Source organism: Emys orbicularis, chromosome 6, assembly GCF_028017835.1.
Source record: "Emys orbicularis isolate rEmyOrb1 chromosome 6, rEmyOrb1.hap1, whole genome shotgun sequence".
Classification (NCBI taxonomy): domain Eukaryota; kingdom Metazoa; phylum Chordata; order Testudines; family Emydidae; genus Emys; species Emys orbicularis.
In genome coordinates this window covers 135,054,159-135,080,236 of record NC_088688.1, presented here as the reverse complement: position 1 = coordinate 135,080,236, position 26,078 = coordinate 135,054,159, and positions in this window count along the sequence as shown.

Here is a 26,078-nt window from a genome sequence, read left to right as displayed (position 1 = left end):
CGTACACCATACCATTCAGACGGAGCCGGGGGTGGTGATCCGAGAGCCAACTAGACCCCTACCCTATCGTATGTGGAAGGTCGTCGAGGAGGAAGTCCGAGCGATGCTGGAGCTGGGTGTCATTGAACCATCACAAAGCGAGTGGCGCAGCCCAGTAGTCCTGGTTCCCGAACCGGATGGCACGCAACGCTTTTGCATCGATTTCCGCCGTGTTAATTCTATCTCGAAGTTCGACGCCTACCCAATGCCTCGGGTAGATGAGCTGCTGGACCGTTTAGGCAAGGCCCGCTTCCTCACGACCCTCGACCTACGCAAAGGGTACTGGCAGATTCCCCTCGACCCCACGTCACAGGAAAAAACTGCTTTCGCCACCGCCACGGGCCTCTACCAATTCACCCGGATGCCCTTCGTTCTCCATGGTGCCCCCGCGACGTTCCAGCGGCTCATGGACCGCCTCCTTCTTCCTCATCAAGAGTACGCGGCTGCGTACCTGGACGATGTTGTCATTTATAGCGACTGGTGGGAGAACCACCGGAGCGGGTAGCGGCTGTCCTGAGGTCCTTACGAGCCGCAGGGTTAACCGCCAACCCAAAGAAATGCCGTATCGGGTGGCAGGAGACCACCTACCTGGGCTACATGATTGGAGGGGGACAAGTGAAACCGCTTGTGGGAAAGATTCAAGCCCTAGCGGCATGTCCACCACCCACTACGAAGCACCACGTACGCCAATTTCTGGGACTTGTGGGCTATTACCGGAGGTTCATCCCTGATTTTGCCTCCATCGCAGCCCCTTTAACGGAGCTCCTCACCAAAACCAGTCCCAAACGGGTGGAATGGACCCAGGAGTGTGACAGCGCCTTCCGGGCCCTCAAAGACTGTCTCTGCCGCAAACCCGTCCTGTACAGCCCCGACTTTAACCGAGGGTTCGTCCTCCAGACCGACGCCTCGGAGGTAGGACTAGGGGTGGTCCTGTCTCAGGAGGTGGATGGGGAGGAGCACACAGTTATATATCTCAGCCGGAAATTATTCCCGCGAGAGAGGCACTACGCCGTAATAGAGAAGGAGGCCCTGGCAGTAAAATGGGCCTGTGACGCCCTGCGTTATTACATCCTAGGGGCCCCCTTCATACTGGTCGCTGACCAAGCCACGCTTTAGTGGTTAGCCTCATATTATTGTTCTTCATTCGGGCCAACGCGGTGGTACCTGGCACTACAACCCTATGCTTATACCATCCACCATAGGGCCGGTAAGGACCACGCGAACGCGGACTTCTTGTCCCGCCTGGGAGAGTTGGACGGGTCTGGCCCCGAGGGACGGGAGCCAGCCTTGAGGGGGGGTGTGTAGCGAGGTGGTGGGATACCCCACAGCCCCGCTGAGGGCCGAACCTCCCCTAATACCAACGTGGGCGGAGCCACCGTGTCCGGCGCCCGCCCCTCAGAGGGCACGGTGCCGACCCGGAAGTATAAAAGCCCGCCTGCCGAGCTCAGTGGAGAATAAGCCGGCGGAGAGAGCAGACGTCTGTGGCCGGGCTCCCGCTTGGGAGACAGCAGCAGGCCACGACCGGCCTGCTGACTCACCAGGCCAGCCAAGCCTACCCCGCGCCCGTTACCCTGAGGAGGACTGGCCAAGAATGCCCCTTTCCTGCTATCCCGAGGAGGGGCCGAGCCTGCCCCTTTCCTGCTATCCCGAGGAGGAGCCGAACCTGCCCCTTTCCAGCTACCCCGAGGAGGAGCCGAGCCTGCCCCTTTCCTGCTATCCGGAGGAGAAGCCGAACCTACCCTTCGCTGCCTACCCGGAGGAACCGATGCTGGTGGAGAGCACCAAGGACACTAGTACGGCCCAGGTACCATACGAGGGGGAGTGTGGAAGTAGCATAGGGACAGCCGACCCCAGTCTGGCTGCAGCACTGCCAGAGCCTGTGTCGGTGTGTTGCGGCCAGGATCCCCACTGACAGCAACAAGTTTCCGCCGCTGTTAGAGCTCCGGGCTGGGACGCAGTGGAGTGGGAGGGCCTGCGTCCCCCCTGCCACCCACTCCTTGGGTGGCAGACTCCCCCTTTTCCCTGGCCTAGAAAGGCTGGGTTCCTGCTTGCCTATTTGATTGCTGCCCCGCCCTGACCTAGGGCCTGGGTTGCTACAAACATTGGCTCAGCCCCTGCTTAAGGGCCTGAGCCCCTAACCGTGTGTTTGCTGTCCCACACTACCGCTGGACCAGGACTGACGGTGGACCAGAGCGAGGCGGTGGGATACCCCACAGCCCCGCTGAGGGCCGAACCTCGGCCGAGACTACTACAGTCACACAAAATGGAGATGCAGAACTGTGTATCATCTGCATACCGAAGGCTCAACAGCCCACTAATGGTGATATATACACTGAACTAGAGAGGTGAGAGAATAGAACCACCTCGTACCCAGCATGAGAATTCCCTCAGTGCAGATGAACATCTGCCCCAAAGCTGTCTCTTTGACAGGCTAGAATGGAGCTACTTGAGAGACACTCCTTATGTCCCTGCTCCGGTCCTCAACCTGTCAGCAAATGGTGTCTAAAGCTGGTAACATATATAAAAGAATTAGAATGGGCATCTGAGGCCAGATCCTCAGATGATGTGAACTGGTGTAGCTCTATTGACTTTAGTGCAGCTACACTGATTTACACCAGCTGAGTATTTGGCCCATTATTTTAAGCCATTCTTAGAAGGACATCAAACATTCACACCAATGTAGCCTGTGTGTCACATCCAAGCCTAAAAACAGATTGACAGTGACCAAGGAAATCTTTGGACTCTGGATTTGTCAGAGTTGTCCTTTCCACATAACCTTTCCAATTATATTCCCAAGAAAAGGGAGATTAGAGACAGAAGATAATGGGCTGAATTCTGAGAATCAAGGTTTTTTCAGCAAGGGCCAACCAAAGGAAGGGATTGACAGTCTCCTCAAAAAACAGATTCCGTACTTCCCTACTTGATATTACCAGCCTGGCAGGACACGGGTCAAGTCTGCAACTCAGAGCTCAGAGCTCCCCAAGCACTTCTAGCTCCTCCATGTATAACAGAGGCTTATGGTCAAACAGGCAAGATTCACATTTGTCTGTACCAGACATGACTTTGCCTCCACAGAGATCATAAGTCTGGTCAGATCATAAGTCTGGTCTGATGTATTTATCTTTCTCCTCAGGGGATGGAATGGTGCAGTTCACTATTTCAATAAAGAAAATAGACAGCTCCTCACAACAAGAAACATTCAACTGTTTCTGAACAAAGTTCAAGTTTGTTCAAGTTTGTGAACCCCAAGTTCCCTAAGGCTATTCACCAACCTTCATGGGACAGGGACTCAGCAGTGTACTCTGGGATTAGCACCCTCTGGCTAAGTACTCCTTGTGGGACAGCTCAGACATCAGACCACTCACATTTCACCAAAACGGAGATGCTGATGTATTTATCTTTCTCCTCAGGGGATGGAATGGTGCAGTTCACTATTTTATCCCTCTAGATTCAACTGCTGCTTTCACTTACTTCAACCCCTGGTTAATTTGATCACCCATCTAATTCTATAAGCACCTCAGGAGCTCAGTCATATGTGCTAACAGGAAGACAACTTCCACCCTTTCTTTTGATCAATGCCGATCCCTTCAGGAAGCTATTACAGGATAATTTGATCATTGGCCGTAAAAGAAGCAGCCATTTAATTGCTGAGGGTCAGATCCTGTTCTCAGTGACACTAGTGAAAACTTGGAGTATCCCTGCTGTCAAATTCTTTTGTGGCATATCTGGGCAAAGCTCCATTGGCTTCAGTGGTTTTGCACAGCTGAACACGAGAGCAGAATCCAGCCCTAAGGCTGAACCGTAATTCTGCAGTTAAAGAAGAAAGAGACCAAGGAAGCCCCTGAAAATAAAAGACAACAGAATATGACTAACAGGCATTGGAGTCTGGAGGACATTCCCCAGTAGGTCAGGACCTTTTGAAGGTAGAGCCCATTTTGGGGCTCTGCAGTATTGTCTTTAACTTTCTGGGGTTGACATGAGCAGCCTGCCCTATTCGATGAAAGGCCTGATCCTGCAAGATGCTGAGGGAGTAGCAGTTCCCAGGCTCAGCCCCCAGCAGTCTATTCCAAGAGACCCCCCGACTCACTATCCAAAGCCAGTAAAGTCAAGGGGAGTCTTTCAGCTGACCTCAGCGGGCTTTGAGACTCAAACCCTATTATGATGGACTGAGCAGGATCGGGGGATTTTTGCTCTCCCTCCTTCATTCCATGCTGCAATGCTGGCCATGCTGTTAATTATTATTTAGCATTACCTCTCTCCTCCCTATTCCCCCACCCCAAATGTCAGCTGCATCTGAACATTATCCATAGCGGTGAGGCACTCATACCTTCATGTAATAGCCATCAGGCAGGGATGACGACCAGTGTCATTTGTCTGCCACCCTTCCTCCTCAGAGATTGCATCTCCTCTGTCAGACTCACAGCAGGACTCCAGAGCTAGTTGGCTCAGATCCTCAAAGGTTTTTAGGCACCTAAGGCCCATTGGGAATTAGGAGCCTAAATACCTTTAAGGATCTGGGCTGTTGTTCTCAAACCCACCTCTCTCCTGCAGGGGAGAGCAGGAGTTTACTGAAGAATTAAACAAGAAAACGTCCATCCCTAGCTATTTTGGTGCCCTAAGCAGCACCCCTGTGGGGGGGCTGTGTGGGGCCCCAGGTCTCCATGGGGGGCTGGCCCCAGGCCTTCGCAGGTGGGAACAGGGGGGCAGGCTGGCCCCAGGCCTCCGCGGGTGGGAACGGGGGGGCGGGCTGGCCCCAGGCCTTCGTGGAGGGGAACGGGGGGGCTGGTCCCAGGCCTCCGTGGGGGACGGGGGCAAGGGGGGCTGGCCACTTCCTGCAGGAAGTGGAGTGACCCGGCCCCAGCCTGCTCCGCTCCCCTGGCTCCCAGCCGCACCGCCGGCGAGTGCTGCGGGGGCGGTTCCCCCCCCTCCCAAGCCTGGGAGCCAGGGGAACGGAGCAGGCTGGGGCTGGGTCACTCCACTTCCCGCAGGAAGTGGCCAGCCCCCCACGGAGGCCTGGGGCCAGCCCCTCCCTCCGCCCCACGGAGGCCTGGGGGCCAGGGCCTCAGCCTGCTCTGCTCCCCTGGCTCCCAGGCTTGGGGGGAGGAGGGGCGGGAACCGCCCCCCCAGCACTTGCCGGCGGTGCGGCTGGGAGCCAGGGGAGCGGAGCAGGCTGGGGCCGGGTCGCTCCACTTACCATGCTGGCTGCAGTCTTCAGGGGAGTGGGGGCGGGGCGGGGCTGGGGCCATGGGGGAGAGCCGGAGCAGGGGCTGGAGCAGGCACCCAGTGAGACTCGGAAGCAGCGCCGAGTGAGTATGAAAATTAAAAAGGTGCCTGTAGCGAGGCGGTGGGATACCCCACAGCCCCGCTGAGGGCCGAACCTCCCCTAATACCAACGTGGGCGGAGCCACCGGGTTTGGCGCCCGCCCCTCAGAGGTCACAGCACCGACCTGGAAGTATAAAAGCCCACCTGCAGAGCTCTGTGGAGCCCACGCCGGCGGAGAGAGCAGACGTCTCTGGCCGAGCTCCCGCTTGGGAGACAGCCGCAGGCCGCGACCGGCCTGCTGACTTACCAGGCCTGCCGAGCCTACCTCTCGCCCGGTACCCTGAGGAGGACTGGCCAAGCCTGCCCCATGCCAGTTACCCCGAGGAGGAGCCGAGCCTGCCCCGTGCCAGCTACCCCGAGGAGGAGTCGAGCCTGCCCCGTGCCAGCTATCCCGAGGAGGAGCCGAGCCTGCCCTTCGCCACCTTCCCAGAGGAGCTGATGCTGGTGGAGAGCACCGAGGACAGTAGGACGGCCCAGGTACCGTACGAGGGGGAGTGTGGAAGTAGCCTGGGGGCAGCAGACCCTAGTCTGGCTGCTGCACTGCCAGAGCCGATGTCAGTGTGTTGCGGCCAGGATCCCCACTGACAGCAGCGAGTTTCCGCCGCTGCTAGGGCCCCGGGCTACCCACTCCTTGGGTGTCAGACTCCCCCTTTTCCCTGGCCTAGAGAGGCTGGGACCTGTTGCTACAAACCCTGACCCAGCCCCCGCTTAAGGGCCTGGGTACCTGATTGACTATTTGGAGTGTTGCCCCGCCCTGACCTAGGGCCTGGGCTGCTACAAACTGACCCAGCCCCTGCTTAAGGGCCTGGACTTCCGATTGACTATTTGATTGTTGCCCTGCCCTGACCTAGGGCCTGTGTTGCCATAGACATTGCCTCAGCCCCTGCTTAAGGGCCTGGGTCTCCGAGCTACGGGCTCAGCCCCTGCTTACGGGCCTGAGCCCCTAACCGTGTGTCTGCTGTCCCAGACTGTCGCCGGACCAGGACTGACGGCGGACCGGAGCGAGGCAGTGGGATACCCCACAGCCCCGCTGAGGGCCGAACCTCGGCCGACACTACTACACGTGGTACCAGAAGTAGGGACCTCTTGCCCAGAATGTGGGCACGAGCCCTTGACCCCTGTGAGGAAGGGTCTGGGGGGGGAGCGGTCCCCCACAGGAGACATGCATTTAACCAAGCTCTTCACGCTCCTGACGGAGAGCCAGGAGCGACAGCAGGCGGCCCAGCTTCAACAGCAACAGCAGCAGCAGGCCACCCAGCTCCAACAGCACCAGCAGCTCGTCCAGCAGCTGGGAGCCCAGCAGCAGCAGCTGATACAGGACCTGACGGTGCAAAACTGGGAGTGCCAGCAACAATGCTTACAGCAGTTGGCAACAGCCCTGCCCCGGCCCGCGGGGCCCCAGCCGGGAGACCCGGACGGGGCTCCCCGATTCACCTTGCCTGTAAGACTGACCAAGATGGGACCACAGGATGACCCCGAAGCCTTTCTGGTGACCTTCGAAAGAGTTGCGCACGTTGCCGGGTGGGCGCCAGACCAGTGGGCCACCCTCCTGGCACCATACCTGACGGGGACGGCGCAAACGGTCTACCGGGGGTTATCCATGGAGGATGCAAGAGACTATACCCGGGTAAAGGTGGCAATTTTAGACGCCTTAGACATCAGCCCGGAAACCTTCCGGCAGCGGCTCTGTCCTACACCCCAGGTGCCTGACCCCGGTTGGTGGCCCAGGAGCTGAGAGACCTGTGTCGGCGATGGCTACAACCCGACAGGCGGAACCCCGAGGAGCTCACTGAGCAAATCCTGTTGGAGCAGTTCATCCACATCCTCCCGTCACGGGGGAGGGCTTGGGTCCTCCGCCACCGGCCTCCAACTGTAGCGGCTGCCGTCGCCCTCATGGAGGACTTCCTGGCAGCGGAAACCCCAGTCGGGCTGGTTATGCGGGGCCACACTCCAGGGCTCAAGCGCCCCAACCCCGAGAGACGGACGAGCACCCCAGCCGAACCACGGAATCCCCCGTGGAGTCAGGAGCCCCGGTATAGACGTCCCGAGGGTCCCCTTCGGCCTGCCCCCACGGGGCCCGAGACTGGGACTGGCCGTGGCCCGCGGAGTCCCCCTAGGAACCAGGGAGGAGGCTCAGCCCGACCCGGGCAACCCGAAATCGGGCCCTGTTTCTCCTGTGGGAAGCGGGGGCATCTCCAACGCGACTGCAATGAGATGGACTGCAGCTTTGGGCACGTTTGCGCCGGAGAGAACCATGCCCGACCGCCGCAGGCTGCCAAGGTCACCGTGCCCGTTGTTGTCGGAGACTTCCAGACGCGGGCCCTGGTTGACTCTGGCTGTGGACAAACCCTAGTCTGCCAAAGCCTGGGCTTCCCTGAAGACCCCAGCTGGGGAACATCCTATTGCAGTGCATCCATGGTGACATTCAACCTTACGCCAGTGCCTGAGTCCCACTGACCGTCGACAGTGTCACGCGGACCATGGTGGTTGGCCTGGCCCCGTGACTCGCCTACCCCGTGATCTTGGGGCGGGACTGGCCAGAGTTCCCGTGCGTCCTGGGTTCCCATGTGCAGGAGAGCCCTGATATCACTCCAGCCTTGGAGGGGGACTGCTGCGAGGACCCCGCAGAGGAGGCTGAAGGAGCGGGACATCGGAGCCAGGAAGGCGTGCCTAAAGACCTCCCACTAACATCGACAGATGACCCTCAGATCGGCACGGACTTCTGCTGAGACCAGAGGGAGGATCCTACCCTGAGTCGGGCGTATGAACAGTTGGCGGCGGTAGACGACGCTCTGATTGATCCCGCCTGAGCCAAGGTATGGCCCCGGTTCGAGTTATGACGTGACCGCCTCTATCGGGTGGACCAAGATTCCCGCACCGGGGAGGTCCAGAGACAACTGATGGTGCCGCGGTGCCACCAACGAGCGGTGATGAAGCTCGCCCACAACGTCCCTGCGGCCGGGCACCTGGGTCAAGAAAAGACCCTCGCCCGGATTCTGTCCCAGTTTTTCTGGCCTGGGGTGCACCAGGAGGTGCGAAATTATTGTAGCTCCTGTCCGGAGTGCCAGCTCGCCGCTCCCCCACGGACGGCCCCGGCCCCACTAGTCCCCATGCCCATTATGGAGACCCCGTTCGAGCGGGTGGCCATGGATTTGGTGGGACCCCTCCCAAGGAGCCGGGCCAGGTTTCTGTACATCCTGGTCATAGTGGATTACGCTACCCGCTTCCCCGAAGCCGTCCCGCTCCGGAGCATCACCGCCAGGACCATTGCCGACGAGCTCGTCAAGGTCTTTGCCCGCGTGGGCCTGCCCCGGGAGATCCTCACCGACCAGGGCACCAACTTCACCTCCCGCTTGCTGCGGCAGGTCTGCAGACTCCTTGGGATTGAGCAGCTGCGCACCGCTGTGCACCACCCGCAGACCGACGGCCTGGTCGAGCGGCTCAACCGCACCCGGAAAGCCATGCTGCGCAAGTTCTCCCCCGAGGACTGCGCCGATGGGACCGGTTGATCCCACCATTGCTCCTGGCTGTCCGTGAAGAATCCCAGGCCTCCACCAAATTCTCTCCCTTCGAGCTGTTGTATGGCCGTCGTCCGAGGGGACTGCTGGATCTCATGAGAGAGACCTGGGAGCAAGCCCCATCACCCACTCAGGGCCTTCTCCAGTATGTCCTCCAGCTTCAAGGACGCCTAGCACAAGCCGGAACTCTCGCTCAAGAGAATCTGAAGGCCGCGCAGGAAGCTCAGGCCCAAACATATAACCGAGAGGCCCAAGTCCGCGAGTTCCAACCTGGCGACCGGGTTCTACTTCTTTTACCCTCCTGTGAATCCAAGCTACTGGCCCGGTGGCAGGGGCCATATGAGGTGATCCGGAAGATCGGGCCGGTCACCTATGAGATCAACCAGCCAGACCGCCGAAAAAAAGTCCAGCGGTATCACGTCAACCTCCTGAAACCCTGGCGGAAACGGGAAGGCCTCTTAATTAATCCCTGTCCACCAGAGCCCGAGTTAGGGCCCCGGGTTACACCGACCGAAGACCTCACAACACCTCAGCTCGGAGAATCCTTGACTGTGGAACAACGGAAACAGACCGGGTGCCTCCTGCAGGCGTTCCGTGGGACGTTCACCGCCCAGCCGGGCTACACGACCCTCGTACACCATACCACTCAGACGGAGCCGGGGGTGGTGATCCGAGAGCCAACTAGACCCTTACCCTATCGTATGCGGCAGGTCGTCGAGGAGGAAGTCCGAGCGATGCTGGAGCTGGGTGTCATTGAACCATCACAAAGCGAGTGGCGCAGCCCAGTAGTCCTGGTTCCCAAACCGGATGGCACGCAACGCTTTTGCATCGATTTCCGCCGTGTTAATTCTATCTCGAAGTTCGACGCCTACCCAATGCCTCGGGTAGATGAGCTGCTGGACCGTTTAGGCAAGGCCCGCTTCCTCACGACCCTTGACCTACGCAAAGGGTACTGGCAGATTCCCCTCGACCCCACGTCACAGGAAAAAACTGCTTTCGCCACCGCCACGGGCCTCTACCAATTCACCCGGATGCCCTTCAGTCTCCATGGTGCCCCCGCGACGTTCCAGCGGCTCATGGACCGCCTCCTTCTTCCTCATCGAGAGTACGCGGCTGCGTACCTGGACGATGTTGTCATTTATAGCGACCGGTGGGAGAACCACCGGAGCGGGAAGCGGCTGTCCTGAGGTCCTTACGAGCCGCAGGGTTAACCGCCAACCCAAAGAAATGCCGTATCGGGTGGCAGGAGACCACCTACCTGGGCTACATGATTGGAGGGGGACAAGTGAAACCGCTTGTGGGAAAGATTCAAGCCCTAGCGGCATGTCCACCACCCACTACGAAGCACCACGTACGCCAATTTCTGGGACTTGTGGGCTATTACCGGAGGTTCATCCCTGATTTTGCCTCCATCGCAGCCCCTTTAACGGAGCTCCTCACCAAAACCAGTCCCAGACGGGTGGAATGGACCCAGGAGTGTGACAGCGCCTTCCAGGCCCTCAAAGACTGTCTCTGCCGCGAACCCGTCCTGTACAGCCCCGACTTTAACCGAGGGTTCGTCCTCCAGACCGATGCCTCGGAGGTAGGACTAGGGGCGGTCCTGTCTCAGGAGGTGGATGGGGAGGAGCACACAGTTATATATCTCAGCCGGAAATTATTCCCGCGAGAAAGACACTACGCTGTAATAGAGAAGGAGGCCCTGGCAGTAAAATGGGCCTGTGACGCCCTGCGTTATTACATCCTAGGGGCCCCCTTCATACTGGTCGCTGACCACGCCATGCTTTGGTGGTTAACCTCATATTATTGTTCTTCATTCGGGCCAACGCGGTGGTACTTGGCACTAGAAGGCGCCCGCCCCTCAGAGGTCACAGCACCGACCCGGAAGTATAAAAGCCCGCCTGCAGAGCTCTGTGGAGCCCACGCCGGCAGAGAGAGCAGACGTCTCTGGCCGAGCTTCCGCTTGGGAGACGGCCGCAGGCCGCGACCGGCCTGCTGACTTACCAGGCCTGCCGAGCCTACCTCTCGCCCGGTACCCTGAGGAGGACTGGCCAAGCCTGCCCCATGCCAGCTACCCCGAGGAGGAGCCAAGCTTGCCCCGTGCCAGCTACCCCGAGGAGGAGCCAAGCCTGCCCCATGCCAGCTACCCCGAGGAGGAGCCAAGCCTGCCCTTCGCCACCTACCCAGAGGAGCCGATGCTGGTGGAGAGCACCGAGGACAGTAGGACGGCCCAGGTACCATACGAGGGGGAGTGTGGAAGTAGCCTGGGGGCAGCCGACCCCAGTCTGGCTGCAGCACTGCCAGAGCCGATGTCAGTGTGTTGCGGCCAGGATCCCCACTGACAGCAGCGAGTTTCCGCTGCTGCTAGGGCCCCGGGCTGGGACGCAGTGGAGTGGGAGGGCCTGCGTCCCCCCTGCCACCCACTCCTTGGGTGGCAGACTCCCCCTTTTCCCTGGCCTAGAGAGGCTGGGACCTGTTGCTACAAACCCTGACCCAGCCCCCGCTTAAAGGCCTGGGTACCTGATTGACTATTTGAGTGTTGCCCCGCCCTGACCTAGGGCCTGGGCTGCTACAAACTGACCCAGCCCCTGCTTAAGGGCCTGGGTACCTGATTGACTATTTGGAGTGTTGCCCCGCCCTGACCTAGGGCCTGGGCTGCTAGAAACTGACCCAGCCCCTGCTTAAGGGCCTGGGTATCTGATTGACTATTTGATTGTTGCCCCGCCCTGACCTAGGGCCTGGGCTGCCATAGACATTGCCTCAGTCCCTCCTTAAGGGCCTGGGTCTCCGAGCTACGGGCTCAGCCCCTGCTTACGGGCCTGAGCCCCTAACCGTGTGTCTGCTGTCCCAGACTGTCGCCGGACCAGGACTGACGGCGGACCGGAGCGAGGCGGTGGGATACCCCACAGCCCCGCTGAGGGCCGAACCTCGGCCGACACTACTACAGTGCCACTTTTGGGGAATGTGGTCAGGGGGAGCAGCCCTTGCTCCCCCCCAGCTATGCTACTGGGTGTAGTGTGTGGTTGCTGATGAGTATTTGCTTCAGGTTGGGGGGCTGTCTGTAAGCAAGGACTGGCCTGCCGCCCAAGGTCTGTGAGAGTGAGGGATCGTATTCCAGGATAGGTTGAAGATCATTGATGATGCACTGGAGAGGTTTCAGCTGGGGGCTGTATGTGATGGCCAGTGGTGTTCTGTTATTTTCCTTGTTGGGCCTGTTCTGTAGTAGGTGATTTCTGGGTACCCGTCTCACTCTGTCAACCTGTTTCCTCACTTCCACAGGTGGGTATTGTAGTTTTAAGAATGCTTGATAAAGATCTTGTAGGTGTTTGTCTCTATCTGAGGGATTGGAGCAAATGCTGTTGTTTCTTAAGATTTGGCTGTAGACAGTGGATAGTGTGATATGTTCTGGATGGAAGCTGGAGGCATGTAGGTAAGTATAGCAGTCAGTAGGTTTCCGGCATAGGGTGGTGTTTATGTGACCATCACTTATTTGCACTGTAGTGTGCAGGAAATGGATCTCTTGTGTGGACTGGTCCAGGCTGAGGTTGATGGTGGGGTGGAAATTGTTGAAATCCATGTGGAATTCATCAAGGGCATCCTTCTCGTGGGTCCATATGATGAAGATGTGTAGTGAGGCAGTGTGGCTCCCCGGCACCCCAAAGGGGGAAGAGCCCATCCGGAGGCCACAGTGGGCGGAGCCAGGGAGCTCTGAGCCCGCCCCTCCGGGGGTCAGGCAGCGACCCGGAAGTATAAAGGCTGGCCCTCAGAACTCAGTCAGGCCCCAGCCGCCGAAGAGACCAGACGTCTCCAGCCTAGCTCAGGGCTGGGAAACCTCTGCAGCCTGGGGCGGCCGCTGGGAGCCGCCGGGCCCGCCCAGCGCCCGCTACCCAGAGGAGCCGCCGGGCCCGCCCAGCGCCCGCTACCCAGAGGAGCCGCCGGGCCCGCCCAGCGCCCGCTACCCAGAGGAGCCGCCGGGCCCACCCAGCGCCCGCTACCCAGAGGAGCCGCCGGGCCTACCGAACGACGCCTGGCCGGACAAACCCATGGTCCAGGATCCCCCCGAGGCCGACACCGGCCCCCAGGTAGGCCCAGAGGGGGAGTGTGGAAGTAGCCCGGGGGCAGCCGACCCCAGTCTGGCTGCAGCATTGCCAGAGCCTATGTCAGTGTGTTGCGGCCAGGATCCCCACTGACTAAGCAGCGGGCCTTCTGCCGCTGCTAGGGCCCCGGGCTGGGACGCAGTGGAGTGGGAGGGCCTGCGTCCCCCCTGCCACCGAACCCGTGGGTGGCAGTCTCCCCCTCTCCCAGGCCAGTTGAGGCTTAGTTTGTACTGTTGTTCAGCCCTGGCTGAGGGCCTGAGGGCCTGCCCCAGCGTTTGTTGCCCCGCCCTGACCTAGGGCCTGGGCCTAAATACTTTGTACTGTTGCTCAGCCCTGACTGAGGGCCTGAGTGCCTGCCCCAGCGTTTGTTGCCCTGCCCTGACCTAGGGCCTGGGCCTAAATACTTTGAACTGTTGCTCAGCCCTGACTGAGGGCCTGAGTGCCTGCCCCAGCGTTTGTTGCCCCGCCCTGACCTAGGGCCTGGGCCTAAATACTTCATACTGTTGCTCAGCCCGGACTGAGGGTCTGAGCCCTGATATAACATTTGTGTCCGCCCGAAGCTCGGGTCGGGCTTATCGTGTCTCTCAGGGCAGCGCGGACCGACGGGGAACCCGGCCGCCGGACAGAGCGCCCAGCCCCAGTGTGGCTCCCCGTCTCCCGGAGAGGGTCGAGCCCCAGCAAACTCTTGTACAAGATGTCATCAATGTAACGTAAGTAGAGGAGGGGCGCTAGGGGATGAGAGCTGAGGAAGCGTTGTTCTAAGTCAGCCATAAAAATGTTGGCATACTGTGGGGCCATGTGGGTACCCATAGCAGTGCCGCTGACTTGAAGGTATAAGTTGTCCCCAAATCTGAAATGGTTGTGGGTGAGGACAAAGTCACAAAGCTCAGCCACCAAGTGTGCCATGGCCAAAATTTTGTCATAAATGCAGTCTCCAACCAATCCATGGTTTCAACTAATAAGTTTGCCTCTGCTTGTGTGTCACTCTTCAGCAGAGTCTATCTGCATCAAGAGCCTAAAGTACAGATTTGCAGCTTTTGTAGTTGCATGATAAACTGCAAAGTGCATCCACTCGAGCTGACCACCTTGTGTCACTGAGGTGCTTTAGGAAAAGTTTTCTCTTACTGGCCTTAGATGTCTCCTCATTCAGAGAATCTCGCAAGAGGCCCCAGCAATAAGTTGATCCTGAGAAAAACACATACAGATTTTGGACAAATCCAAAAAATGTAATTGCATCAGTGCATGACTCTGCAGCAGCAACACCACATAGGTTAAGTGAGTGGGTCATTCATGGGATGTACACTGCTTTCTCATTGACTGCAATTACCCGAGCTTGCACACCAGAATAAGTGTCAGACATGTTACTAGCATTGTCGTATGTTTGACATCTGCAGTCCTTTAGATTGATATTTAGTTCGTCACTTAGGGTTTCATTGATAACATTAAACAGATGAAGACCTGTATGCGATGCAACTGGAACAAAATTCAAGAAGCATTCCATAGGTGTGCAGTTATTCAGCATGTAGCGCACAGTAAATGTCAGCTGATCAGTATGGCTAATATCCGGTGTGGAATCAATGCTGAAGGAAAAATAATTAGCCATTTTTAGCTCATCCACAATGTCCTGCTTTGCATTGTCAGCCATGAGTTTGATGAACTCTTCACAGATTGTTGATCATAGATATGATATTGTGCCATGACCAGCATTCCCATACTTGTTGTGGTGGTCCAGGAAAGGGTCGTATTCTGCTATGAACTCTAAGCAGCCAACAATGTTGCCATTATTAAGACTGCCAAAGGTTTCATTAGCCCTCTCAGTGCCAGAGCTCGTGTTGTCAGAAATGTTATTGCTGATACGACTCGCTTCAACATTTCTGTCCAGTAATTTCTTTAATATGTCCATCTGTTATATGTTTATCAAGGGTTTGAGTCTTCGATAAACACATTATATAAGCGGTGAGAGCTTGTCAGTGCTCAGTAGAACTTTCATGGTCACCAAGTCTGCCAATGTGATCCTATGAATCAAATCCTCTCTTGGCTAGTGAAGATGTGCTGTTCGGAGAAAACAATTTGCACACAAAACAGAAGACACAGTCAGTTGATGGTGAGTATATGAGCCAGAGCCTTTCAGTAGTTTCACCATTCGAGGACACTTGATTGAAGGCTGTATCACAGAGTTTCCTAAAATAAAAAACCATTTTAATATTAATGTATAATCGCCAACATTTGTGATGAATACAGCTGACCCTCGGCTTGAATCCTGGTTCCTGATTCCAGCTCTGACCTTTGACTCTGATTGCTGGCAGCTGACTCCTGCTCCAACCACTAGGCATGACCACCCACACCCCAGTCATGACACAGGCTTTTGTGAATCCCGTTCTTAGGCACTAACACTCCTCATGCATTGTGTAGGGAGCCTGGGCAACTAATTCAGGGCTCTGAATTCCTCTGGCTGGCAGGGAACCTAAATGTTAGATGCTGCAACACTGAGCCTAAGTCCCTTTGGCAGATCTAATCCCTAGTGCAACTTTCAGAATCTCAGTAAGTGCCTAACTTCCCTGGATTTCAAAATTCCAGTAGGTGCAGTCTATAATTTATTCTGTTAGTGAGGGATACCTGGCTTTTTTGATCAGGTTTATCAGCTGGTCAAATACAGTAATGAATCCACCAAGAGGTACCTCACCTTGGATCAGGATCACAGCATTTTACAGGGCCAAAGGGAAGTGAATGGCTTATACAAATTCTGCAAAACCAGAATGATACTGATGAAAGCTGTTGTTTATCAGTGACATCTAGTGGCCAGTACAGCTAATATAAGTAAATATTGCAGACTGCTGTTCCAGAAACTGTTCTACACTTGGATGGGATGAAGAGAAAGAACAATGCTCCTGTTTTATAATTAACTGAAAAGAAAAACCCTGTCCAGTGATCCTTGGAGCTGCTGTCTGGCATGGTCATTGTTCAAAACCAGGCACTTCACATTCCAGTGTAGGGCTGAAGGCAGCACAGTTTTGAAGACATCTTGGTCTTTGGAGCTTACTGTATGTTCTCTATTGTCTATCTCTATGTTCCAGCAAACACAGAGAGGTCAGAACAAAATATGCCATTTGCTCCAATTGGTCTCAGGTCAGTTTTTCTCAAATCCCCACTTTGCTTTGTCTATGGCCTGGTCTACACTACAGAGTTAGGTCGACGTAAGGCAGCTTACGTTGACCTAACTCTGTAGTGTAGACCAGGCCATACCTAGTGTACCTCTGTAGTGTAGACCAGACCTAACTCTTTATGTGTCTACATTAAAATGTAGCTCCCACCGATGTAACTTGCCCATTCCGCTGACTTAACTCCACCTCCACAAGAGGCGTAGTGCTTAGGCCTATGTAGTTAGGCCAGTGCAGATACTGTATTGCTTACATGGACTGTTGGTGCCTTTCAGAAACCATCCCACAATGCCCCACACTGGCAATTAAATCGGTGCAAGTCCTCCTGGTGAGGACACGCCCCCCCGACACAAAGAGCATAGTGTGGACGTGTAAAAACCAATTCAATGACTGCGGTGGCTGTACGCCGATATAACTTAGGTCAACTTAATTTTAGACTTTCCATATGTGTAGGAGCATAGTTTGCTTGGTTTATTCCTGTGCCATCCCAATGGAATCAGTGGGGTTGCACAGGTGTAACTAACAGCAACATTTGGCCCATTTTATGTATTTATTTCAGTTTCTTTTTTTTTATACAAGTGACAGAACACACACACAATCCAAAAAGGGTGGCTGAAAAGCCACTGTCACCACTGCTGCCTAGGAAGCCTGAACAGCCAGATTGCTGTCATAGGTTATAAAACTAACCCCCTGATCAATTAAGTGCACCTTGCAGACTGTCAAACCCAATCCATTGGGAGAGCAAGTTCAAATGGCAGAAATCTTTGCTCCTGGCCTTGGAAAGGTCAATCCTAGGAACTGGCAGCAGGAGAGTCTCAAAGGATCTTTACTGCTCCATTGGAATAGAAGGGACTCGGACAACTGGGACCCACAGCAGAGCTCAAGAGCCGCTTCTTGTGCTTGAATTTTTCTTTCTGACTGCAATAAGACCAAATTGCCATTACTGACAAGAAGAAAAACATGGATCACAGACCGTCATGCGTCTCCCGTGCACACAGATGTACAGTACTTAATTCTTCATACCTATCAACTCTACTTGAGAAGGTCAGTGTTATTTTAAAAGAGTTTTAGAAAAGATAAGAATGAAACCCTAGGGACCTGGCTAAAAAAATACAACATACAGTTGCTGTCAATTGTTTAAGAACATAAGAACGGCCATACTGAGTCCGACCAAAGGTCCATCTAGCCCAGTAGCCTGTCTTCCGACAGTGGCCAATGCCAGGTGCCCCGGAGGGAATGAACAGAACAGGTAATCATCAAGTGATCCATCCCCTGTCGCCCATTGCCAGCTACTGGCAAACAGAGGCTAGGGACACCATCCCTGTCCATCCTGGCTAATAGCCATGGATGGACCTATCCTCCATTAACTTATCTAGTTCTTTTTTGAACTCTGTTATAGTCTTGGCTTTAACAACATCCTCTGGCAAGGACTTCCACGGGTTCACTGTGCGTTGTGTGAAAAAATCCAAAAGTTTCTGAAGACAAAAGCAATATACGTGGCAAATGCAAAGACTTAATCAAATTGGAACTTGTATTTTAGACACTATAATGCTAAGTAAAGTTTTTTTACTGTCATGTGTCTTCCACTGTGACACACTCTCAAAATAAATGAACAAGCGTGAACAGCAGAATGTAAAATACACAAAATATTGCAGTGACGTTGCACCCCATAATGCTTTATGGAAATATGCTTATGAACGTAAATATGACATAACTGGAATATATTTTATGCTAGATATGCCATGTAACATATCTCTGCAAAGGTTATGATCTACTGGATAGATTCATCCTATTTGTACACGTGTATAATTTTTGTATTCGAAGTTATGAATATTGGTTATGTACTTGTTTAATTTTAAGTAGCCCCAGTGAAGCAGTTGGTCAGCTTCCTGAGAAAAGACTATTCTCACTAAGTGCCCAATAAAGAAACACTTAAGCTAACAATGAACTTGGAGATGCCAATCCACATCTGAGTTTTCCTGGGAATGTGGCCTGGCTGGCAAGGAACTCAGTCATGCATGGACATGTGACTTGCCCATGTGACTCCAAAACTCCATCTTGGAGCTGGATTCTGCATAGGAGAGAGGAGGGGTCTTCACCCACAAGAGAAAGTCTATTTAAGCCCGTGGGAGACCCCTCCATTTTGTCTTCAGCTGGCTCAAGAGATAGCCTCTCCACCCCCAAAGGATACCTGAAAGAAACTGGAACAAAGAACAGTAATCACAGGGGTGTGAGTGATTGCTGGACCCAGACTAGAAGGAGGCTAGTCTGTAAAAGAAACTTACTGGAACATCTCTGAGGCTATTTTCATCTGTAATCACTTTCTTACTGTTTTAGCCATAGACTTGCATGTTTTATTTTATTTTACTTGGTAATTCACTTTGTTCTGTCTGTTATTACTTGGAACCACTAGCCGCCCCGTTCCCATTAAATTAAATTAACCCCCCTGTTTTTAATTTATAAGGGGGGATCACACTTGGAGGCTTGCTGTGTGAAAGGGGTCACCAATACAAAAAGTTTAAAAACCACTGTACTAGATGATCACAGTGGTCCCTTCTAGCCTTACTAACATGTCAGCTACCCACAGGTTTTAATTCAAAGTTTAACACGTTAAAAACAGTATGCTATATCTACACTAGACTTCTAAAATGTCTTAGCTAACATCACACCTTAAAACCTAGTCTAGATAAAGCCTCAATCCCATGTGACAAAGTGGGAATTTTATGTAATATTTTTGTGAGTCCTGTGTGTGCCTCAGTTTCTCCCATATTTTGCATTGCTACCAGTGGGGGGGAAAGGACTGTTTGCAGACTAAGAGACACAGATGTGTGTGGCACATCACTGTCTGGGATGAACAGAGTCATTAAGAAACTGGCTGAAACTAACCCAAAGAAACAGCTGTGTGCTGATTGGGCTGCATGTGGCCCACGGGCCGCAGGTTGAGAACCACTGCTCTGTGCTACCCTAAGGACTTCCAATGCTGTGTTTCGCCACTTGAATAATAAATCTGACTCTGTTTTGAAAACGCTGTTTGGGAGTCACTGCAAGTACTGGCTGGGCTGCATTAGTCCCTGAAGAGTGTACAAGTCTCTACTGGGAGTCCATCTCAGTTGCATTCACTGAACACAGCTCATGATGTGAAGCAGAAGTGCAGAATCCCAGAGGTGGTGAGCTGGTGTGGCCTGCTCTGAAGGAAGAGTAAGACCCCTTGGGGGCCTGGCACACGAAAGGGGCCCCTTCAAGAAACTGTTTAAAAGCTGGTGTGCAGCACAGATCCTGTGGCTCCTTGACACCCCAGCGCAAAATAGGAGTTACCATCTTGATCTGTTTCAGAGGGGTAGCGGTGTTAGTCTGTATCAGTGAGAACAACGAGGAGTCCTTGTGGCACCTTAGAGCCTAACAAATGTATTTGGGCATAAGCTATCGTGGGCTAAAACCCACTTACCAGATGCATGGAGTGGAAAATACAGAGGCAGGTATAAATACACAGCACATGAAAAGATGGGAGTTGCCTGACCAAGTGGGGGGTCAGTGCTAACGAGCCAATTCAATTAAGGTGGAAGTGGGCTATTCTCAACAGTTGACAAGAAGGGGTGAATACCAAGGGAGGAAAAATCACTTTTCTAGTGCTAATGAGGCCAGTGTAATAAAGGTGGCCCATTTCAAACAGCTGACAAGAAGGTGTGAGTATCAGCAGGGGGAAATTAGTTTTTGTAGTGACCCATCCACTCCCAATCTTTATTCAGGCCTAATTTGATGGTGTCCAGTTTGCAAATTAATTCCAGTTCTGCAGTTTCTCATTGGAGTCTATTTCTGAAGTTTTTTTGTTGAAGAATTGCCACTTTTAAGTCTATTGTTGAGTGTCCAGGGAGATTGAAGTGTTCTACTGATTTTTGAATGTTATTATTCTTGATATCTGATTTGTGTTCATTTATTCTTCTGCATAGAGACTGTCCGGTTTGGCCAATGTCCATGGCAGAGGGGCATTGCTGGCAAATATCACATTGGTAGATGTGCAGGTGAACGAGCCCCTGATGGTGTGGCTGATGTGGTTAGGTCCTATGATAAGCAACAGAGAGTCCTGTGGCACCTTTAAGACTAACAGATGTATTGGAGCATAAGCTTTCGTGGGTGAATGCCCACTTCTTCGGATGCATGTAATGGAAATTTTCAGAGCCAGGTATAAATATGCTGGCAAGAATCAGTCTGGGGATAACGAGATTAGTTCAATCAGGGAGGGTGAGGTCCTCTGCTAGCAGTTGAGGTGTGAACACCAAGGGAGGAGAAACTGCTTTTGTAGTTGGCTAACCATTCACAGTCTTTGTTTAATCCTGATCTGATGGTGTCAAATTTGCAAATGAACTGAAGCTCAGTAGTTTCTCTTTGGAGTCTGGTCACGGCTACCCCTCTGATACAGGTCCTACGATAGTGTCCCTTGAATAGATTTGCGGACAGAGTTGGCAATGGGGTCTGTTGCAGGGATTGACTCCAACGAGAAACTGCAGAACTGGAATTAATTTGCAAATTAATCAAATTAGGCCTGAATAAAGACTGGGAGTGGCTGGGTCACTACAAAAAGTAATTTTCCCTCTGTTGATAGTCACACCTTCTTGTCAACTGTTGGGAATGGGCCACTTCCACCTTGATTGAATTGGCCTCATTAGCACTGACCCCTCACTTGATAAGACAACTCCTGTCTTTTCATGTGCTGTGTATTTATACCACCCTACTGTATGTTCCACTCCATGCATCTGATGAAGTGGGTTTTAGCCCACGAAAGCTTAGGGCCAGATAAACGTGTTAGTCTCTAAGGTGCCACAAGGACTCCTCGTTGTTTCATCTTGCTCTGGTACCATTCTCCAGCATTTTGCACGAGTCACCGAGGACACAACGGCGGGGAGACTCGGGCGCATCCTGGGTAGACGAGAGCAGATGTTACCTGTCCTGTTGTGGGCTCTCGGGCAAGCCGGGAGCGTGGCGGGGCTGTGCCCGCCGGCTAGGGTGACCAGACGTCCCGATTTTATCGGGACAGTCCCGATTTTAGGGGACTTGTCCCGCATCCCGATCTTACATGGGTCGGGACGCACTTTGTCCCGATATCGGGGGCACCACGGCAAGCCGGCTCCGCCGGCGCCATCACCTCTCCTCCTGGGGGGGCCCTGGGGCAGCGCAGCTGAGCTCCTGGCGCCACGGCGCCAGCTGGCAGGAGACTGCAGAATGCAGCCCTGCCCCTGCCCCAGGCACACAGAGGCTGTGAGCAGGAGGTCTCCGCTCCGCTGCGTGCTGCAGCGGGACGGGGCTTGTAGACGCGGACAGCAGGAGCCGGGGGGCATAGCCCCTGCCCCTGCCGACCCCCTCAACCCGACCCGCGTGACCCTAGGAGCCAGAGGGACCTGCCTGCTGGATAGTTCCTGGGAGCCGCTCCAGCCTCCTGGTAAGCACTGTGCCTGGGCCTGGGAGTCTGGGACTCACCTGGCTCCCTCTGGCAGGGTCCCTCGGGGGGGCCCGGGCTCCTGGCCAAGCAGGTGTGAAACCTGGCAGCCAAAGGGGGTGACACCCAAGGGGGAAGGGTTCGGGGAGAAGGGAGCGGGGCCGGGAGACCGGGACGCACTTTGTCCCGATATCAGGGGGCGGGGGCCGGGCCAGGGGGACCGCACCATCACCTCTCCTCCTGGGGGGGCCCTGGCTGGGGCAGCGCAGCTGAGCTCCCAGCGCGGCGGCGCTAGCCGGCAGGAGCCTGCAGAATGCAGCCCTGCCCCTGCCCCTGCCCCAGGCACACACAGGCTGCGAGGAGGTCTCCACTCCGCTGCGTGCTGCAGGGGGGCGGGGGGCTTGTAGACGCCGGCAGCGGGCAGCGGGTGCCGGGGGGCAGAGAGTCCCTCCCGCCCCCCCTCAATCCGACCCGACCCGCGTGACCCTAGGAGCCAGAGGGACCTGCCTGCTGGATGCTTCCTGGGAGCCGCTCCAGGTATGCACTGCTGGCAGGTCCCTCGGGGGGGGCTCCTGGCCAAGCAGGGGTGAAACCTGGCGGCCAAAGGGGGGGACTCCAGAGGGGGAGGGTTCGGGGCGAAGCTGCGGCGAAGGGAGCGGGGCCGGGACGCACTTTGTCCCGATATCGACGGGCGGGGGCCGGGCCGGGGGGACCGCACCATAACCTCTCCTCCTGGGGGGGCCCTGGGGCAGCGTAGCTGAGCTCCCGGCGCGGCGGCGCTAGCCTGCAGAATGTAGCCCTGCAGGAGCCTGCAGAATGTAGCCCTGCCCCTGCCCCAGGCACACAGAGGCTGCGAGGAGGTCTCCGCTCCGCTGCGGGAGGGGGGGCTTGTAGACGCCAGCAGCGGGCGCCGGGGGGCAGAGAGCCCCCCGCCCCTCTACAATCCGACCCGACCCGCGTGACCAGACGGACCAGCTGGATGCTTCCTGGCCAAGCAGGTGTGAAACCTGGCGGCCAAAGGGTGGACTCCCGCGGGGGGAGAGTTCGGGGCAAAGCTGCGGAGAAGGGAGCGGGGCGGGCTCGGGGAGGGGAGACCAGCACCAAGCCACTTGCCTTTCTCCCTGTCTGCAACAGATTTGGGTTTATCTTTATATTAAGGGGCGAGTCACACTCCAACTCAATCTGCTTTAGTGGCGAAAGGAGTAGCTATTCTGTCTGTTTTTAGAACGAGAGGTCACCAAATTAAATTAATAGGCAGCAGGTTTAAAACAAACAAAAGGAAGTATTTCTTCACACAATCAATCTGTGGAACTCTTTGCCCTAAGATGTGAAGGTGAAGACTAAAGAAAGGAAAGAATGTGACCAGCAGAATAAGGACAGTGCACTTCAAAAAAAGCAGACTTCAACAAACTCAGAATTTGTAGGGAAGAAAATGGGGTGGGAGGAAATCTTAAGAGAAGTAGGAGTTCAGGAGAGCTGAGGGTTTCTCAAGGAGACAGTATTAAAGGCACAATGGCGAACTATCCTGATGCACACAACACACAGTCAATCTGTGGAACTCTTTGCCAGAGGATGTTGTGAAGGCCAAGACTATAACAGGGTTCAAAAAAGAACTAGATAAATTCATGGAGGATAGGTCCATCAATGGCTATTAGCCAGGATGGGCAGGGATGGTGTCTCTAGACTCTGTTTGCCAGAAGCTGGGAATGGGCAACAGGGAATGGATCACTTGCTGATTACCCGTTCTATTCATTCCCTCTGAAGCACCTGGCATTGGCCACTGTTGGAAGACAGGCTACTGGGCTAGATGGACCTTTGGTCTGATCCAGTATGGTCATTCTTATGTTCTTTTCTCTGGCATAGCCCTGGTCTACATTTAAAATTTAGTTCGACTTAGATCTCTTAGAGGTGTGAATTTTTCACACCACATAGCGCTGTAATTAAGCCAACCTAGACCCTGGTGTAGACACAGCTAGGTCGACAGAAGAATGTTTCCAGTAACCTAGCTGCCACCACACTGGGAGGTGGTTTACTAGAGTGATGGAAAGCCCCCTTCCATTGATGTAGAAAGTGTCTACACTATGGTGCTGCAGCAGCAGAGCTGCAGCTATGTAGCTGTAGCACCACTCCCGGCAGTGCTTACTTGAGGTGGCTCCCAGGAAGCGGCTGGCAAGTCCCTGAGGTAAGTGTCAGAGGCTGCATCCTCCTCCCCAGCAACGTGTGTGCAGACCGGTCCACCTTGCTCATGGCAGAGCCAAGGAAAGGAGGCACCTCTGCACATGCTGATTCTACGCAGGGCAGGCTGGGGCTGAGCACTGCTAGGCTGCTGCCCAGTTCACTTACCCACATTAGCAAGCAGGGATTGCACCTAGCAGCATACATCTGCTTAATGTACAATCGGGCGCCATTGTCCCGATAGTCAGGTAAAATTTTGCATTTGGTAGTGAAATAGAAAATTAGATGATTGGGAATGTCCCATTAAACCCAACTGTGATCGGTTATCTACTGGCATTTTTGTTTTTTCAGGTTGTTTTCCGGTGTAACACAAATTTACAGTAGTTTACAGTTCTGAACCACAGTGCATACCGTAGAACAAACTTCAGTGGGCACGTAATAACACATAAGAAGCACAGAGACTGCGCAGTTCTTTTCAGTGGCTAGCTATCTAGCTAACGGTCTTCAGCCGAAAACCCCACCTGAAATGGCAACGGCAAGGGAGGAGCCAACTACCAAAAAACAAAAAAGACAGTGCAGATATAGGAAAGAATGGGAAGCCACTTACACCTGGATTCGGAAATCCTATGAGTGTGATTCAAAAGCCTTTTGTAAAGCAGGCAGGAAGGAATTTACCATTTGCCATAGTGGTGAGTCTGATGTTAAGCATTATGCTGAATCAAAAAATCATGGACAAAACACCCAGACTCACAAGAGCAATATCCTGGTCTCACATTTTTTCAGCAAGCCAAATGAATCCTTCAATAACAAGGTTATCGCTACTGAGCTAACTCAAGTTTACCACACAGTAGTCCATCAACACTCCTATCGCTCGTGTGACTGTGAACTTAAACTGGCACCTACTTTGTATCCAGATTCAACGATTGCAAAGCACGTCAGCTGTGGCCGGACTAAAGCGGAGGCATTGATCAAAAATGTGCTGTCACCACTCTCAACAGAATTTTTAAAAGACCTCAGCAAGCCAGATGGTCCCTATTTCTCAGTTGCCACAGATGCATCTAACAAGGGCAATGTGAAAACTTTCCCCTTATCACTGAGATACTGGACACCTGAACATGGGGTCCAAGATAAACTGTTAGACTTCTATGAGCAAAGCGAAGAGACCGCAGAGGCAATAAGCAACACATTACTTGAAAAACTTGTGACACACAAACTAGACCTAAACAAAGTGTCTTCCTACTGTGCTGATAATGCAAACGTGAATTATGGAAAGCGACAATCAGTGTACCAGAATTTAAAAAAACAAAATGAAAATATCTTGCCAGCAAACTGCCCTGCCCATGTTGTGCACAACGCCGTGAAACATGGTAGCAATACCCTACAGGTTGACATTGAGACTCTGGTGATTAAGATGTTCAATCATTTCAGCAGTTCTGCTAAGAGAGTAGCAGCATCGAAGGATATGTTTGACTTTGTGGATATGGAGTATGCCACTTTATTGCGCCATGTTCCGACGCGCTGGTTGAGTCTTTTCCCAGCTGTAAACAGGCTTGTAAATACGTGGCAGGCTGTTAAGTGCTACTTTGTTTCTCTGGGCAGTGAGAAGTGCCCAAAATCTCTGTGGATGCTGTTCTCGGACAGGGAAAACGGTGAACAAGGTGAGGGGCCTAGCAAAGTTGGGGTTCATCTGTTTTTCCTCCAGAATGTCCTGAAAATCTTCAATGATACTGTGCTCTGTTTGGAAAATGAGAGTATGACAGCATGTGAAGTGTATGCCATAGTGAGTACTCTGAGAATTAAACTTCAGCAATGGAAAAATGACATATTCTTTGGCTCCAAAGTTGAAAGTGCATTAACTGAGATGTTGCCTGTCACTGCTGCATGTCTCCAGAAAGACTTCCTGAACTTTTACGATGTGTCGATCCTATATTTGGAGAAATGGTTTGATTTTTCACCAGCTGGCTACTTGTTCAAAACCCAGTGCTTGAACACCAAAGTTAATAGGGTATTCGAATTCAAGGAGCTGTCTGCAGCCGTGACAGCTGTAAACCTTCAGAAAAGAGTGGATCTTGATCAGCTCTATGATGAATACTGTATCATCAAAGACATCAACTCCAAGTTGGAGCCTGGAAACTATTCAGTTGGGGAACTCTGGTCTCAAGTGCTGAGAAACAAGGACAGCAGCACTGAATTCCTGAACATGGCAAAGCTGGTGTCATACGTGCTCAGTATACCCGTAAGCAATGCATACTCAGAACATGTATTTTCAATCATGAAAGGTGCATGAACTGATGTCCGGAATCGAAGCAGCATAGACTTGGTGCGGCGTGAAACCCTTGT